Genomic DNA, 17,507 nt, shown 5'->3' with positions numbered 1-17,507 from the left:
AGCATTATCAACATGTTTAGTAGTTTGTTGACTCGATTCATGCCCTATTTAAGTTACTTCTGGTTGCTCCATCACTTGATTAGTTTCTTCATTGTGATCAGTCTCAATGTTGGGTTGAGAATACATCAAAACTGGGCCGTGTTCACTTGAAGATGCTTCAATTGATGGTTGTTCAAGTTCCTCAAATAAAGTTCTCAATGGTAAAGTAAAAGACATCTTAATCTTCAAAAAACCTTGCATTATTGGTTGGGTTTCCTTGATTCTGGTGTGAGCCTGTGCACGAGTAACCTATGAAATAACAAGACTTAGTCCTAGGATCCAATTTCCTTTCTTTTGGATTATAGAACCTTAGTCCTAGGATCCAATTTCCTTTCTTTTGGATTATAGAACCTAGCCTTCGCCTTGAATCCCCAAATGTGATGGTGATCAAAACCTGGCATTCTACCATACTAGACTTCAAAATGAGTAGTTGACACTAATTTGCTAGGGACTCAATTTAGTATGTAGTCAGCAGTCTTCAGAGCCTTACCCCATAAGAAACTTCACAACTTAGGCCTTGACAAATCATTCTTCTCACCATGCTAATCAATGTCCTGTTTCTTCTTTCTGATACTCCATTTTGTTGTGGTGTACCAGAAGTTATGTATTGAGCCATAATTCCTTGTTCTTCAAGGTAGAGAGCAAAATGACCGTAATTGACACATCATGACCTGGAATGTCCACCTGGACACCCAAATCGTGATGTGCTGGCTAACATTTGGAAGGTGACAAAGCCATAAAGTGTAGTGATGTGGAAAATGTGAATGAATTAAAACCTAAAAGTCTAATCTAGGGTGCGCATGTGAGTAGGATTGAACCCATATCACACAAGTGATGTCAGAGTATAGATAAATTGCAGTAAAAGAAGAGTAAAGACATTTATACCAAAAGGAAAGTCTCCTACGTAATAGCTTTTACCATCAATCATCGTCGTCACGAAACCTTTGCCACTAAAGTTCTGGAGGGGCAAAAAACAAGAGTGAGTAGACCTGAAAATAAAGTTTTGTAAAACCTTTTCGAAAAGTGTAATCCCTTAGTATGTAATACGGTACTCTGCAACAAAAGTGAGTCGAAAGATGTAGGGACACAAGTCCATTACAGAGATATTCAGACAATGGAATAGGCTGGGTGTAGGTTTTACATTCTAGTACTACATCGTGTGAGCTGCACTAGTCGTATCATATACGAGTTTAACACATCAACGCAAATTGACAGGCTGACACCTAACTCTGGATCCAAAACGAATGTAAACGGTGAATATTAATTACATGTGAAGCTAGTCCTTGGCCCAGGACAGTACAAATAACTAAAAGACAACGTGCAAACACATAATAATGAGCAGTTAATGTGCAAGGATGTCATGCCACAAGTTTATGCTCACAAATAATATTAAAAACATAAAGTGTTTGAAAAGTCTATTTGTAAAGCTAAACATGGCATGTCACATCATAATATATAAAAGTAGTTGGTGAAAAAAATCATATATACATACATACATACATACATACATATATATATATATATATATATATACACACACGTAAAAACAAAAAGACCCACTCACATAACCATAATGTGCTCACCCTCAATGAGCCTTGTCATTTGTCGATCCAAATAAGCTTGTACCCATACCAAGTCACGTTGACTTTAGCAAGGTACTTAAACGCAAATCATATAAAAGATGGACATATTAACTATAATTTGTCCAAATTTCACATTTTACAAAATTTCCCCTAAAGCTAGGGGTGGGCAAGGGCCGGGCCGGGCCCAAATTTTGAGGGACCGGACCGAACCCGCTTAAAAAGAAATTGGACGGGCCGAGTTGGGTATTGCAAATTTGATTACTAGAACCGGACCTAACCCGGCCCCTTTGAAACGGGTAGATTCGGGATGGGTCCACGGGTTCTTCTTACATTTTTTTTCCGGTTTTGATGGCCTCCTAGACTCGCCATGCTCCAGATCTTCAACTCAGTCTCCGACATCAAGACCCATATCCGCTTGCTGTGCTGTTTCCAAATTTGGTACAAAACCATAAACCCAATTGACCACTAAAATTCTATTTTCGCTATAGCCAAATAGAAAACAAGAAGGGACGACCATCGATGGTGACCATTCGAGCTCCGAACTCGACACCGATGGTAAAATCATGCATATGCTGAAACCTCTTATCCGTGAATTGCAATAGAAAGCAAGATTTTATGACACCTACAAATCCAAACCAAAAACCCAAAACCAAAACCCGGTTGTTTTAAAACCTCGATTCTCAAACCAAAAAAAAAAAAAAAAAAATCAGAAGGCTACGGGAGAGAAAGATCGAGAGACTGGGGGGAGTGAGATCGAGAGGAAGGAGGTTGAGAATCGACAGATCCAAGGTGTGAGAAATTAGAGACAGAGGCGTTGGGAGAGAAAGAAATTGTGGGGGAGAGAGAGAGGGAGGAGACTGAGGAGAGGAGAGTCTTTGAGAAGGTGTGAGACATTGCGGTGGAGGTCGCGTTGGGGTACTCGTATAGGTGTGTGTGGTCTGCCTGCTCTGGGAAGGAGAGTTGCAGAAATGGGGGAAGAACAAACAAGGGGAGGAATGAAGGAGAAATATCGAGAGATTGGGGGGGGGGGGGTGTGTGTTCTCGGAAAGGAAAAAGCATCGAGATAAGAGAGAGGGAGACAAGGAGACAATGTTCACAAGGTTGGGAGACCGAGACAGTAATATATTTAAATTGGGATGTTACATAAATGGGTCGGTCTGGGTACCCTTTTTTTTTAATAACTTTGGACCCGGCCTGGCCCCAAAATTCTAAAGCCCCGCCCACCCCATTTCTCTTTTTAAAAATTAGGAACCTGTACCCGCCCTGAACCTTGATTACCCACCCCAACCCGCGGTTCCTGTACCTGTTTGCCCATCCCTACCTAAAATTAGAGGTAATTGCAAAAATGCCCCAAACTTCTTAGAATTACCATACAACACTAAAGCTTTAACAAGTTTTTGCAGTTTGGTCCTTGTTGTAAAAACAGTACAGCGACATCATTCTTTTCTAAAATTTCCCACCAAACAAGCATGTATTATATGAATTAGAAGTCGGGACAAGAGAAACATAAGTATACCAGAAGGTCTCAATGTGGCCAGCAAAATCATATTTGGTCGGAATCTCACGGACCTAAGAGGGCATTTCGTTGGACTTCGATTACATTAAGAACGATTTGAGCATGCAAGCTCAAATTCTGCTCATTGTGACGATGAAGGTTAGAAACCAGAGCCTAGCTTCGCCTGAAATGGCGAGGTTTCACATAATAAATCGTCAAGAACCCTGCAACAGTCGGAGAAGAAGTGGCAGATTAAGCTTTTGCATATGAGCTCACAGATATGGGTCTAGACTCACATGCAAGCTTGAATTTGAGCCCTAAACTGAAAACAAAAACGAGAGGAGTGTGACAGTGGCTTACCGAGGTAGGGAGTGGTGTCTCGTCGGAAAAATCGTCGGAGAAGATGACGGAAAGTGGGAGTAGCCACTACAGTGACAGGTTTTGGGCCTTGGTATCCTGAGTAGACGACATAGTGGTGCGGTGGTTCCAGATTCAACGAGGTTGGCGGCTCCACCACGTCTTGAGTTTGCAAAGACGAGAGGGACAAGAGAGATTGAAAGAGTTCGGATTTTGTTTTCTTTTGTTTTTGTTTTTGTTTTTTTTTTTTGGCTATTGTTTCCTGGGTTTGATGGATGGTTGGTTTTGTGGTTTTTGTCCATGAAAAAATGGCAATGGTGATGATGATTCCTAGTGTCACGGGCCATATGTTACAAACAAAGAAAATGCCCAAGACATCATTTATCTAAGCCCATAAAGCCTTGTCTTCATGGAAGCTTCCGGAACATCCCGGAAAAATCAAGAACATGGCGGAGCGTTCAAGATAATCTAGGGCATTCCGGAACAATCCACACAAGTGTACATATTCAAGCCTCACCTAGAACAATCTAGATTAGGCAAGTTGTATCTAGAACTATTCTAGATATTTTTGGATGTAAGTAGGGAATTCTAGAACCCTCCATTGAGGAGGTTACTTAGGCCTATAAATAGGAGGCAAGGCCATTTGGCCAAGGCATCCAAGAATTGTAAGCAATTGTAAAGTTCTCCTAAGTTTCAATACAAAGCTTCCTTTCTCCCATCTTCTAAGTGATCTTAGCATTCTCCAAGCTATCTTAGCTTTCTTTGTGATTCAATCCGGGGAAGCGAGGCTTCAAAGGCTTACTTAGCTTGTTCATCGAGGTTCTCAAGTCTAAGTGCCGCACGGGCGGAAGGCTTAAAGAGTCATCCCGTGACACTAGGCCTTCTTTCCGTGCAGTGATAGAGAAGGAGATAGAAATGAGACAGAGAGCAAGGAAGAGAGTGAGGGAGTTAGAGTGCATGTGAAAAGTGGGTTGTGTGTGTCAGAGATAAAGAGAAAGAGAGAGAGCGCTATGGTATGAGAGAGTTTGAGAGGTGAGGGAGATTAGTGAAATGAAAGTGGAAATTAGTTGTTGAGTGAATGAGTAGAGAGAGACAGAGAGTTGTGGGTGAGTGATTGAAGTGAAAAGGGAGAGAGTGAGAGATGTGACGTGAGAGAGGGGAGAGAGAGCTAGAGAGATGAAGAACCGGGTAAAACAAAAGAAAAGAAAGTGGAAGGGAAATGAGGTATGTGTGTTAGAGAGAGAGTGTGAGAGAGCCATATGAGAAAGAGGGACCGGCCAAAACAAGTAGAAGAAAATTATGTGTGTGTATGTCTTTTTGGGTCAAGCCCAAACAATAACTAATTAGGCATGAGGCCTAATTAATAAAATATTACTGGAGGTGGGCCTACTTGCCCACTTGCTTAAGGAACCCAACAAATAGGTTATTGATATTACAGTCCGCAGCCTGCAATACCAACAACCGATTGTTGTCTTGATAAACAAGTAATGGGATCCTAAGCGTGCAAAATTATTATTTTGCCCCTCAATGGGAAAAGTGCATAAATCGTCCGATTTATGCATCATTCGCACTCACGTGTTCGTAAGAACACGTATTACATAGAAAGACATGAAAATGAACAAAGAGTATTAAGGACTCAGATGTCCACTTATGAAATCCACATAGGATTTCCATTTAGCTGACCATGGGTGTTTTGTAAATCCCAAACGTTAGGGAATTAAATAAGAATAAATGTGGGATGAGATTCTATCAAGTGGTCTAGAGGGTGTCCTCGTGGACCGATAGAAGATGGGCACGTTAGTAAGTTGATCGACAATCACCAAAACATCATTATAGTCTCCATGTGTATGAGGTGACCCGTACATGAAGTCCATGGTGATATTCTCTCATATCCATCTGGATATAAGGAGTGACTGTAACAACTCGAATCATTCATTCTTCCTGCTTGACTAGTTGACCAGTCAAGTTCTTGCTTAATGCCTAAGCAATCTCCTTTTTCATCCCAAGTCAAAAGTGGAAGGGTCGGACTTGGAAATTAGTTAACAAGGTTTCCTGATGATCTGAAAGTAACGTCACATCAATACTCATGAGTTGTAATTGAAATAGGATATTATGGTTGAGTAATCTATGTGCTTTTCTGCTGAGGTTGCCAGTAACTATGTTTACATAACCGAGGTAGTACACGATGGTGCAATCGTAGATGTTGATTAATTTCTTCCATCATCACCGTTTACAATCAAGCTCCTTCCAAATGAAGATGTACTTAAGGAGTTTAAGGGAATCGATGAAAATCTTGGCATGTTTCTCCATAGAGAAATGGCCATCAAGTTTTTAGTGTACAGGTAGCAATTGTCCACTCTAAATCGTAGGTAGGGAAGTTCATTTCATGTGGCCCCAGCTATCGGAAGGCATAAGCAGTTACCCTACAATGCTGATCAACACGTAGCTAGATCATTTAGTGAAGTATCACTGCAAATTTCAAAATTATTGGCGTCATCGAGAAGTGTAAAAACCAAAGTCGGAAAGAGACAACACCTCAATTGAAATGAAACTAACTTCTTTCCTAGTCAACTTGTAAGGAATAAGGCTAAGGTGGAGAAAGTCAGTCCATAACGTCAATGGTAATTGACAAGGCCAAAGATACCTAGTATTTCGCAAAACCTTGCAAGGGTCCCAATTTTTTTTACAACTACAACATTTTTGGGGATTGACAAGAATGTCGTCGTTTGCGCTCATGTCTTCCAAAAAGAAACATAATCTAAACAAAACTGGCATTTGGGGAATTTAGCTAAAGCTGATTCGCCTAAAAATTGCTCAAATCAAATCATCGGTGTTTAGAAAGTTTGACTTCATTACTGGAGTAAACAAGGAAGTTCTGGATATGGTTATCACGAATTTCATGGGACATGGGCGAAATGTACAGTTCGTCAGGTTCATGAACAATATTGGAGCATTCGTCAACCCGCATGACATCACGAGGAACTTGTAATGAACATGTCGAGTCCTGAACATAGTCTTAGGAACATCATCATTTCAGATCTTCAGCTGGTCATAATCAAGCTTCAAATGAATCTCGAAGAAAGCTCGAGTTCAATAAAGTTGGTTGAAAAAATCATCAATTCAAGACATGGATTAACGGTTTGTAATCGTCACCCAAATAAATTGCCAATAAACAATGTACAATTTTAAGGTCCGGTCTTTACTCTTCATGAATGGAAGAAGAGGTTTCTAAGATGAAGATTCAAGGAAAATAGGTGTCATACTTGGACATAGATCAATGGTGCCTCACAAATCTCAATCAAGTGGTATCATAGGTAGATATTTAGGAATGTCGTCAATAATTTAGTTTGACTAGTTCCCAATTTCCAGTTGTACTGAATTGTTGTCTTCCTGAACAACACATGCTAAAAAGCCTTTACAACTTTTCTCAATGAATGTTTCGCCTTTACGGTGGGGATTTTGTACTTGACACACCTCTACCTGGAATGTCCACTAGGACTCCGAATCGGGCTGTGCTGGCTGACACCTAGAAGGTGACAAAGCCATAAAATGTAGTGATGTTGAAAATGTGTATAAACTTAAACCTAAAAGTGCCTAAATATCAGAGTGTGCTATGAACGGGAATGAACTCATTTCACACGTGATGTTAGAGCATAAGTACAATATAGTAAGATAGGGTGAGAATCCTCGTCGATGCGAAAGTTGAGCTGCTAAAACTTCGAAGGGCGCAAAACAAAGGTGATTGGGCCTGAAAATAAAGTTTTAATAAAAACCTTTTGAAAACGTTATAATCCCTCGCCGTAATATAAGTGTAGTTTCCAAAATATGCATACTACGTATAGTATAAAAATGCTTACCATAACCAGCAATATTTCAATGATGCCATACGTCACATTTTTCGTAAATATGTACATGACGTTCGTAATCACATATTTTTGCCTAAATAAACATATCACATCAAATGCTCATCGATAGATGCTGACACACGAGTTCATGCAGAAGTGTTGTGACATGAACAGGACCGGGTGTAATAATAATTTACGCTCTAGTACTAAAATCGCGTGAAGATTGGCACTATGTGCAGCACATACGAGTCTTAATTGCCTATAGCAATCTAATACAGGACTGGCACCTACAATGGATTTAAAGTGAGCGTACGGTGCGATATGCACATACACGTGAAAGACTGGCCCTAGCCCGGGCAAGTACTAACACCGGTGCAGCAATGATAAGCAAATAATTTAAATATAATCATGCCATAGCAATTCAACAATTCTAGTCATTATAATACTATTCATGACCATAAATATAATTAAGGCATCCCCTTAATAATAAACTTATATGTGCATCCCGTAGGATTATTTCATCATTTCCCAACAATAAGGCATTTCATATAAACATTAATTTAATTATGGCAATCATGTAGAGAATTTATTAATAATTGTATATATGGAAACTAACCAATATATATATATATATATATAAAGAAAATACCCACTCACAAATCATGTCGTCGAGTTGAACCCGCCTCATGGGCATCAAGATCCTTGAGATGTGCTTCACCTAGAAATGAAACCATTTATGTAAATACGTAACGTACTAACGTATAAACGTGTTTTTGTACAAAGTACGGTTAATAAAGAAACTATTTTAAAACGGTCCAATTTTGAAAAAAGGACAACAGATTCGGGTTCAGCAAGTCGAGAAATCTGAGGAGGGACCTTGGGTTCCTCCACGCACCGCTGCATGTGCCAGCCGCAATGGTACCCCACGCCATCCCATGTGCCTGCGAGTATGGCGGTACTCGCCTTCCTCGCGAGTTCCTGTAATTTTGCAGGTTGCATAGCCATCTTTTTGTGCTCCATTCGAACTCATTTCTCAATCATTTTTCAGAGTTTTATTTATGGATTTGAAGCTAGGAATGAGAGAGAAAGAAATGTACCAGTTTGAGGTCTAAATGAGGCCTGAGACAGCTGGAAAAATAGCCTGATGGCCATGGTTCGATTTCCAGAAATCTGGGGAAAAACTCCCCCGAGGTATTTATGCATCAATCTTTCTCCAAATCAATTACAAGACTGTAAAAGACATCAGATCATGATTAAAAGGAGAACCTGAGGAATCCTAAGGTTTACCTTGGTCGAAATCTTGAAAAATCTTGCCAGAGTTGGCCTAGTTAGATAACTGTGCACCGTTGCTTTCTCTATACCGGTGAAGGTAGAAGAGACGAGAAAGAGACTGTGAGTTTGGAGAAAGGTTTAAGAGGAACAAGGATGTGCTGGTGGTCGAGTGAAACATCATCATCAGGGTTTGGTTTTTGGGCATACCTTCTAGACCACTTTGCATGTGTAGAGAAAGAGAGAGTTTGAGAGGTATGATGATGAGAGCTGAGAGGGTTAGAGGGAAATGATGAGTTGGCAGCCAATGAATGGTGGAAAGGAAGTGAGGGAATATTTTAAAAAATAAAGTGGGATTGTCCTGAGAGATTGGGGACATGGGAGAGAGGTGGAGGAATGGGGCGTAGGCCCCACATGATACACAACCCAAGGCTAAAAGACAAATCAAATTATTTCCCTAAACATGAAATTACTAAAATGCCCTTTAGACCATAGTCCCCTAAAATTTTAGTCGTAGCTCCAAATTCGATTATGCTTACACCCAAGCGTTCGTAGTGACAAGCACTACGAGGATATTGTAAAGGAATGTTTCATAGTCTCATAATACACTGGTCAATGAAAGTCAATGTCCTTACCTCTAGGGCATTTTCATTAATTCCCTTATTTAAAATTAATAAAATTGTCAAATTAAGGACGAGTTGTCACAATCTACCTACCTTAAAAAAAAAATTCGTCCACGAAATTTGAAATCTTTTGTTTTACAAAAAATAGTGAAAAGACAACAGAAATATAAATATGTAAAGAAGATATCGAGTTAGAGTGGTTGCATGAAAGAGAATGCCATTTCGTTGCGATTGGAGTGCAATGATTCCTCTTTCATGCCTCTAGACTCATACTTTCCTTCTCCTTTAATACAATACTATAATACAATACTTTTTATAAAACATAAGGTCAAAAATAGATACATAAAAACATAACGTCAAAATAAGTATATACAATAACGTAGAATTAAAATAATTGTATTGAAATCAAAACTGAACATAGAAAAATTTCACCTACGCACTTGTGGCGTCACTTACTCTAAATATAAGTGTAGTATCTTAGTTCAAGCCCAAACAATTAACAGAGAAATAAATAACTAAAATACTAACGTAGACGGGCTTACCTATCCACTTGCTTAACGAGCCTGATGAACAAGTTATCGATATTACGGTCTGTAGCCCGCAATACTGGCAACTCACTGTTGTCACGATATGCAAGCAAATAATTTCCGAGGGTGCAATATTACCATCATGCCCCTCATTGGGAAATACACATACAACGTCTGGTCAAAGCCTTGATTGTACTCACGCACTACCCTTTTGGGCAACATCGTCAATATCATAAAATTTTCCGTATTGTAATCTCGATCATTCAAATACCTGTTTGCAATACTCATCTGTCAAACATGTATTGTAGGTAAAATCTCTATACAACATCTCGAATGGTGCCAAACCAAGAATCGAAATAGTACTTTTAGTTACATGCAACACTAATGGAGATAAGTGTTTATTACCATCATGCTAAAGTTATAGAACGAATAAACACCACATGTCCATGAAAGTTTGGATATTTCATTTCGACTAGCTGTTAGTTTGAAGGTGAAGGTTTGGTATCGGACAACAACTTAGTACTCATAGCCTTCAAGAGGACTTCCCAAAACTTGGAAGTGAAATGCGCATCACAGTGAAACAAAGTAATGACATGCACACCATGTAGTTGAATAATGTATCTCATAAATACCTTGGCGAGCAGACTCATTGTGAAATTCCCTCGGATTTAGCGAAAACTATGTCGAGAAGACTAAAAGAACAATCAAGAATTTGAGGGTCAAAACATGTCCATCGAATCTAAGATACAAGGTAACTGGAATGAATGCATGGTATCTCGTTACAACGGTAGCTTCCGAAATATTCAATCACCAACAGTAACAATTTGTTCAGCAGAGTATTTGTTGGGTGATTGAGGAATTAATGGTCACAATTAAAATTTCAATATTCTAGCGTTACTCCTAAACAGTCTGCCTGCTTCAAAATTAATACAAAGTGCAATAGGGTGGAAATGTACTCAAGGTTGATTGGAATGCTTCTAGCATAAGAAGTGAATATGGAATCAGAAAATCAGATAATTTCAAGAATGAGGAATTTTTACCAAATGGTCTAAAAGTAGTTCTTCTAGACCAACGGAAGGTGAGTTGACTTGTCAAGTCGATCAGTAATCATTGAAACATCATCATAATTTCCACATGTATAAGATATCTCGTACCAGGAGTTTACGGTGATATTTCCCCCTTTATTGATACAAGAAGTGATTATAACCACTCGAACGATTTCTTGATAATTTAGAAATAATGTCAAATCGATGCTTGTGAACTTTAGCTGTAATGGGATAGGAAAGGCTGGAAATGTTCAAGGGTAATTATATTTTTTGTAGTAGTAGACAGTAATTACGTTTGCACAACTGGGATGATACACGATAATGCAATCGTAGGCATTGATTTGGTTCTTCCATCATCGCTGTCAAAAATTTAGTTCCCTTCAAATGAAGATGTATTTGAGAGGTCTAAGGTTGATAAAGATTTTGGACACGCTTCTCCATAGAGAAGTGTCATCCGATTTTCAAATGAAGGTGACAACTGTTAACTCTAGGTCATGAATAAGACGGTTCATTTCGAATGGTTCTAACCGTTGGAAAAGATAAGCGATTCTTCGTCATGTTGCCTCAGCACAGTTGAAACATCCAAATAACACGTCATCATGGATTTCCAAAATGATCAATGTCATCGAAAGGTGTAAAAGGTAAGGTAAGACAACAGTCCAGTTGTTAGAAACTTTACTTATACTCAACATCCCCGCTAAACTAACTTTCCTTGGTCGTAAGTAAGGAAGGACATTATAGCCCAAAAATCGCTAACAAATTGTTGATAAATCAACAAGATCAAAGATATCTCAAATTTCACGACACCTTGTGAAAATTTCAACCTTCTTCCATTAAACCTTTTTTTAGTTTTTTTTTTTGGAAAAAGAAGAGAATATTGTTTACTGAGATCACGTCTCCCAAGAAGAGTACTTATTTTAAAAAAAAACTAATGTTTGAGAAATTTGGTATAAAGCTGATTGTCGGGGTTTAGAGAATTTGGTTTCATTACCGAAATGGATATGGATGAGAAAGTCATCGATAAGACTACTATGAATTCGATAGGCTATGAAAGAAAACTCAGGTCAAGAAGTTGGTCGGAGAAACCATCAATTCAAAATAGGGGCTAACGATTTTTCGTCATCACCTGATTGAGTCGTTAAAATATAGATACGATCCTAAGGTTCGGCCTTTCACCTTCGCAGATAGGTCTGAGGTTCCCTAGATAAAGTGTTTGGTTGGATATATTCCTAATCGGTAAACTTTTGAAACTAAGTTCTCTCATTGATGTAGGAGTTGTTTGAAAAGACACAAGGAAAGTTGGTGTGGCATAAGAAAGTGATCGATGGTGTAATCAACTTCCCGCTTCAGTGGTATCTCAGGTAAAATTTTGAGAAATGACGCCAGAGATATGCATCCTCAAAACACACGATACTATTTCCTTCTTTACGACACGTGCTAATAAGTCTTCACAGCTTTCTCAATTTTCAATTCACTCTAACAGTGAGAAACTTTTACTGTCTACCTACGGAAGTGATCGAAGAGGTGGCTAGTTGGAAAGGTTTTGTTTATCTAGATAGGTGATAAGGTAAAAACGACTATGAGTTTATCGTCCTAATACAAAACTTGTTCCTAAGTTTCCATGATTTAGTTTCTTCGGCTTAAGTAGTCACTATTAATCAATATATTAGTCGCACCGCTAATTAATGCATATATGATACTTTCGATATTGTTCGTTACCCTGAAACTGTGAACTAGTGTTCTGGCATAACGGTATCACTCCCAGATACTGGTTGACAGTTTCTGGATATCAGATGGTATCATCAATTAGTAGTGCACCATAGGTTAATTACAGGTTAGAGATCACTCGGGGTAAATGGTTTCAGATGATTGGTAAGTAACTGGTCATGTGAGGTGGTTTCCTTGATTCTAGGGAAATTTGATGACTGCTTTTGGGATTTCTGCTACTCGAAAGTATAACAACTCATTCACATGTGCCTATGCTCATCAAAATGACGAGTACATCACCAAAAGAAATTCAGAAAACTAGTATTGGTTGGAATGTTCTAAAGCTGGAAATTGATCTACTTTAGAACGAACTTTGAATGGAAATTGATCTTCCTCCTAAAGATCCGGAATGATCACCAGTGTGATTGAAAAACTTAGTGCTTTCGGCAACCAAAAGTGGCTATTTGCCAGATGTTCTCTCATTAAGTGCTACCACTTTAGCACCAGGTTGTTGCTCAAGACAATTCTGGAATCTTGACGAAGTAAACGTCATAGGAATTCTAATAGATGGTATACTAACGGGTACTGCTAAGGAAGCAAAACCATTTCTGGTTTCCTAACTCGAAAGGATTTGTAGAAATGATTAAATGGTAGTGGGGTTGATCGGTAGATTTCTAGTGGCACATAAGTATCGATACATTATCCTTGCTTTAGGGTCATCAACTTGTCTCCATTCGAGATTTTTTTTCCTTGGCAGGGAGGTTTTTCATTTAAATCTAGAGGCATCCGCCAAAGCGATGTTCTAAAATGTCGCTAAGTCGTCTAAGTCACTGAGAACTTAGAAAAAGTTAACACATTTTTCGTATTCGACGAGGTGGCAGGATTCGACACTTAGGTTAAAGAACCAAGAATGCTTACATCACGCATGTGATGAACGCAATACTGCCCAAACTTACGCTCTAATACCAAACTGACACACCCCGATAGGGAATGTCCACTGGGACTCCGAATCGAGTTGTGCTGGCCAACACCTAGAAAGTGACGAAGCCATGAAGTGTAGTGATGTGGAAATTGTGTATAAACTTAAACCTAAAAATGCCTAAATATAAGAGTGCACTGTGAGTGGGAATGAACCCATTTCACACGAGATGTCAGAGCATAGGTACAGTACAGTAAGATAGGGTGAGAATTACACCATCAGGGGTAATCGTCCACACCAAGATTTGCCAACAATCCTCGTCAATACGAAAACTGGGCTGCTAAAACCTGGAGGGTATTAAAACAAGGGTGAGTGGGCCTAAAAATAAAGTTTTAATAAAAACCTTTTGAAAACATTAGAACCCTTCACCATAAAAGAAGTATAGTTTCCAAAATATACATACTACATATAGTATAAAAATGCTTACCATAACCAACAATATTTCAAGGATGCTATACGTCACAACTTTTGTAAATAAGTACATGACGTTCGTAATCATATATTTTTGCCTAAATAAACATATCACATCGAATGCTTATCAACAGATGCTGACACACGAATCCTAATTGCCTACAGCAATCTAATACAGGAATCTAATACAGGACTGGCACCTACAATGGATCCAAAGTGAGCATACGATGCGATGTGCACATACATGTGAAAGACTGGCCCTGGCCTGGGTGAGTACTAACACCGGTGTAGCAATGATGAGCAAATAGTTTAAATATAATCATGCCATAGCAATTCAACAATTCTAGTCATTATAATACTATTCATGACCATAAATATAATTAAGGCATCCCCTTAATAATAAGCTTATATGTGCATCCCGTAGGATTATTTGCAAGTTGCAGAGCCATCTTTTCGAGCTCATTGCTTAGTCATTTTCAAAGTTCTGTATATGGATTTGAAGCTAGGAATGAGAGGGAAAGAAATGTACCAGTTTGAGGTCTAAATGAGGCTTAAAGTGGCCAAAAAAAGGGCCTGATGGCCACAATTCGATTTCTAGAAATCTGGGGAAAAACTCCCTTGAGGTATTTGTGCATCAATCTTTCTCCAAATCAATTACAAGACTGTAAAAGACATTAGATCATGATTAAAAGGAGAATATGAGGAATCCTAAGGCTTACCTTGGTCGGAATCTTGAAAAATCTTGCTAAAGTTAGCCTAGTTAGGTGACCATGCACTGTTGCTTTCTCCATAGCAGTGGAGGTAGAAGGACGAGAAAGAGATTAATAGTTTGGAGAAAGGTTTAAGAGAAACAAGGATGTGGTGGTGGTCGAGTGAAACATCATCATCAGGGTTTGGTATTAAGGCGGACCTTCTCGACCTCTCTGTGTGTGTATAGGAAGAGAGAGTCTGAGAGGGATGAAGATGAGAGTTGAGAGGGTTAGAGGGAAATGATGAGGTGGCAGCCAATGAGTGGTGGAAGTGAGGTGAGGGAATATTTTTTAAAAAATAAAGTGAGATTGTCCCGAGAGATAGAGGACACGAGAGAGAGGTAGAGGAGTGAGACGTATGCCCCACATGATACACAGCCTAAGGCCAAAAGATAATATTAAATTATCTCCCGTAAACCTGAAATTACTAAAACGCCATTTATGACCGTAGTTCCGTAAAATTTTAACTGTAGCTCCAAATTCGATTCTGCTTGTGCTCACACATTCGTAGTGACGAGCATTACGAGGATACGCTAAAGGAATGTTTCATATATCTCACAATACGCCGGTCAACAAAAGTCAACGTCCTTGCCCTTAGGCCATTTTTGTCAATTCCCTCATTTAAAATTAATAAAATTGTCAAATTAAGGACAGGTTGTCACATACTTCAGTTTCTGATGTTTTCCAATGGAATGGAGCTAACCAAAGGAATGACAAGTCGTCGAAAAAAAATGACTATTTTCAGTTGATGCTCTACCAAAGGAATAATAATAAGTAGTCGATCTATCTCTTGGATTACGTGGAATTCTACGGTATCCAACAAGATAAGGTTAACTGGCATTATTGGATTGGTGATGACAATAGTGCAGCACTCATGCAGGACATAACATACTTGCTTTTTTGCATTGGGATTGTCGAGACATACCAGACTAAGGTACAATGTGATTGAAGTATTTGAACAAACAAGGATAATGTGACTGACTGGTGGTTAATGCTGTTGTCCTAACTATGGGTTTGCTATTCTCCTACATGGCTTGCCCCTAAGTTTCTATGATTGTGGTTCCATTGGCTTTAATTGTCTTGATAAGTGTGTATGTCGGTGGTGCCACTACCTAATGTTTCTATGGTATTCTAGTAATGTCTATCTTCAAGGAACAGTGAACCAGTGTCCTGGCAATGGTATGATATCCATATACCGCATTATATTTTCAATATAAAGAAATCATACTGCCTGAATACTAGATGACAGCTCTCGAATACAAGACAATCTCGTTCTGGTGACAATTACGTCACCTAGGTTGGCTACTACCTAGGGCACGGTCGGAAGAATAAGTAAGATTTTCTAGGAAGGCTGCTCCTATGAGGTGATTTTATCACTTTTGGAAACACTTACTACCTTTGGTATGTAATCATGGAAACTAGTGTTTGTGAAACTACCCTAAGCTCGAGAATGGGAAATGTGGTTAACTTTATCTTAAAATGGGACTTATCGAAATTTGATCTTCCTCCAAAAGATTCGAAATCATGACTACTATGTTTGAAAGATTGATGTTGTCGGGGACCAAATGTAACTGTCCCCCAGATGTTCTCTCGTTAACTACAACCAATTTCGTATTAAGATAGCCACTCAAGACAGTTTCAGAAACATTGAGGTGAAGCAAAACCTCGAGGAAATTTGGGGAGGTGGCACAAAAATAAAAATTGCTAAGGATGAAAGCATTTGCAGTTTCCTATAAAGAAGGGTATTGTAGTTGGGATTGGTCGGTAAAATATTTGGTGGTACACAATTATCAATACAGCTACCTTACTTCAGGGTCAACAAAACGTCTCCATTTCAGGTCTTTCTTTGGCAATGAGGTTCTTCACATAAAGTTTGGTCGTGGTTGCCCAAGTGTTCTTCTAAAAGGTCAATAAGTCTTCAAAAAAATGTCATGATAACTGTTCCAAGTTGCCCAAAATTCATGAAAAGCTGGCATATTTCGTGCCCGACGAGGCAACATAATTATGACGTTAGAATTCAAGAACCAAGAATGCTTACATCATGTGTGAGATGATAGTGATACTGCCTAACCTAGCTCTGATATCAAAGTGACTCACCTCGACCCGAAATATCTACCTGGACACCCAAACCGCGATGTGTTGGCCGACACTTGGAAGGTGATGAAGCCATAAAATGTAGTGATGTGGAAAATTTGAATAAATTAAAATCTAAAATTGACTAATTTAGAGTGCGCTTGTGAGCAGGATTGAACTATATCACATAAGTGATGTCAGAGCATAGATAAATTGCAGTAAAATAAGAGTAAAGACATTTATACCGAAAGGAGAAGTTTCATACGTAACAGCTTTTACCATCAATCATCTTCATCACGAAACCTCTGCCACTAAAATCCTGGAGAGGCGAAAAATAAGGGTGAGTGGGCCTGAAAATAAAGTTTTGTAAAACCGTTTTGAAAAGTGTAACCCCTCACTGTAAAACAAGTATATGGTTTCCCAAGAATATTATAATACTAGTATGTAATATGGTACCCTGCAACAAAAGTGAGTTGAAAGATGTAAGGTACAACGACATGCCTCCTCAAGATTAAATCTTAAATCAATATCATAAGAAATCAATGCTCATTAATTGATGTAGGCACGCAAGTCATCGTAGAGATATTCAGACAATGGAACAGGCTGGGTGTAGGTTTTACATTCTAGTTTCATCAAAAGTGTTTTTAACTTTTTAAAAGCACTTCCAAACAAGCCCTAACTGTAGAAATGTTGTGACAAACTAAGTAATGTATGAAATCAATTAGTGATCTATATCTCTGTGCATTTTGCATGATTGGAGCGATGAAGAAAGCGTGACAATATTGAAGAAGTGTAGAGAAGCAT

Source organism: Pyrus communis, chromosome 1 (genome assembly GCF_041283825.1).
Source record: "Pyrus communis isolate YQ-2024b chromosome 1, ASM4128382v1, whole genome shotgun sequence".
Lineage (NCBI taxonomy): Eukaryota > Viridiplantae > Streptophyta > Magnoliopsida > Rosales > Rosaceae > Pyrus > Pyrus communis.
The sequence above is the reverse complement of the archived record's forward strand: the minus strand, read 5'-3'. Positions refer to the sequence as shown.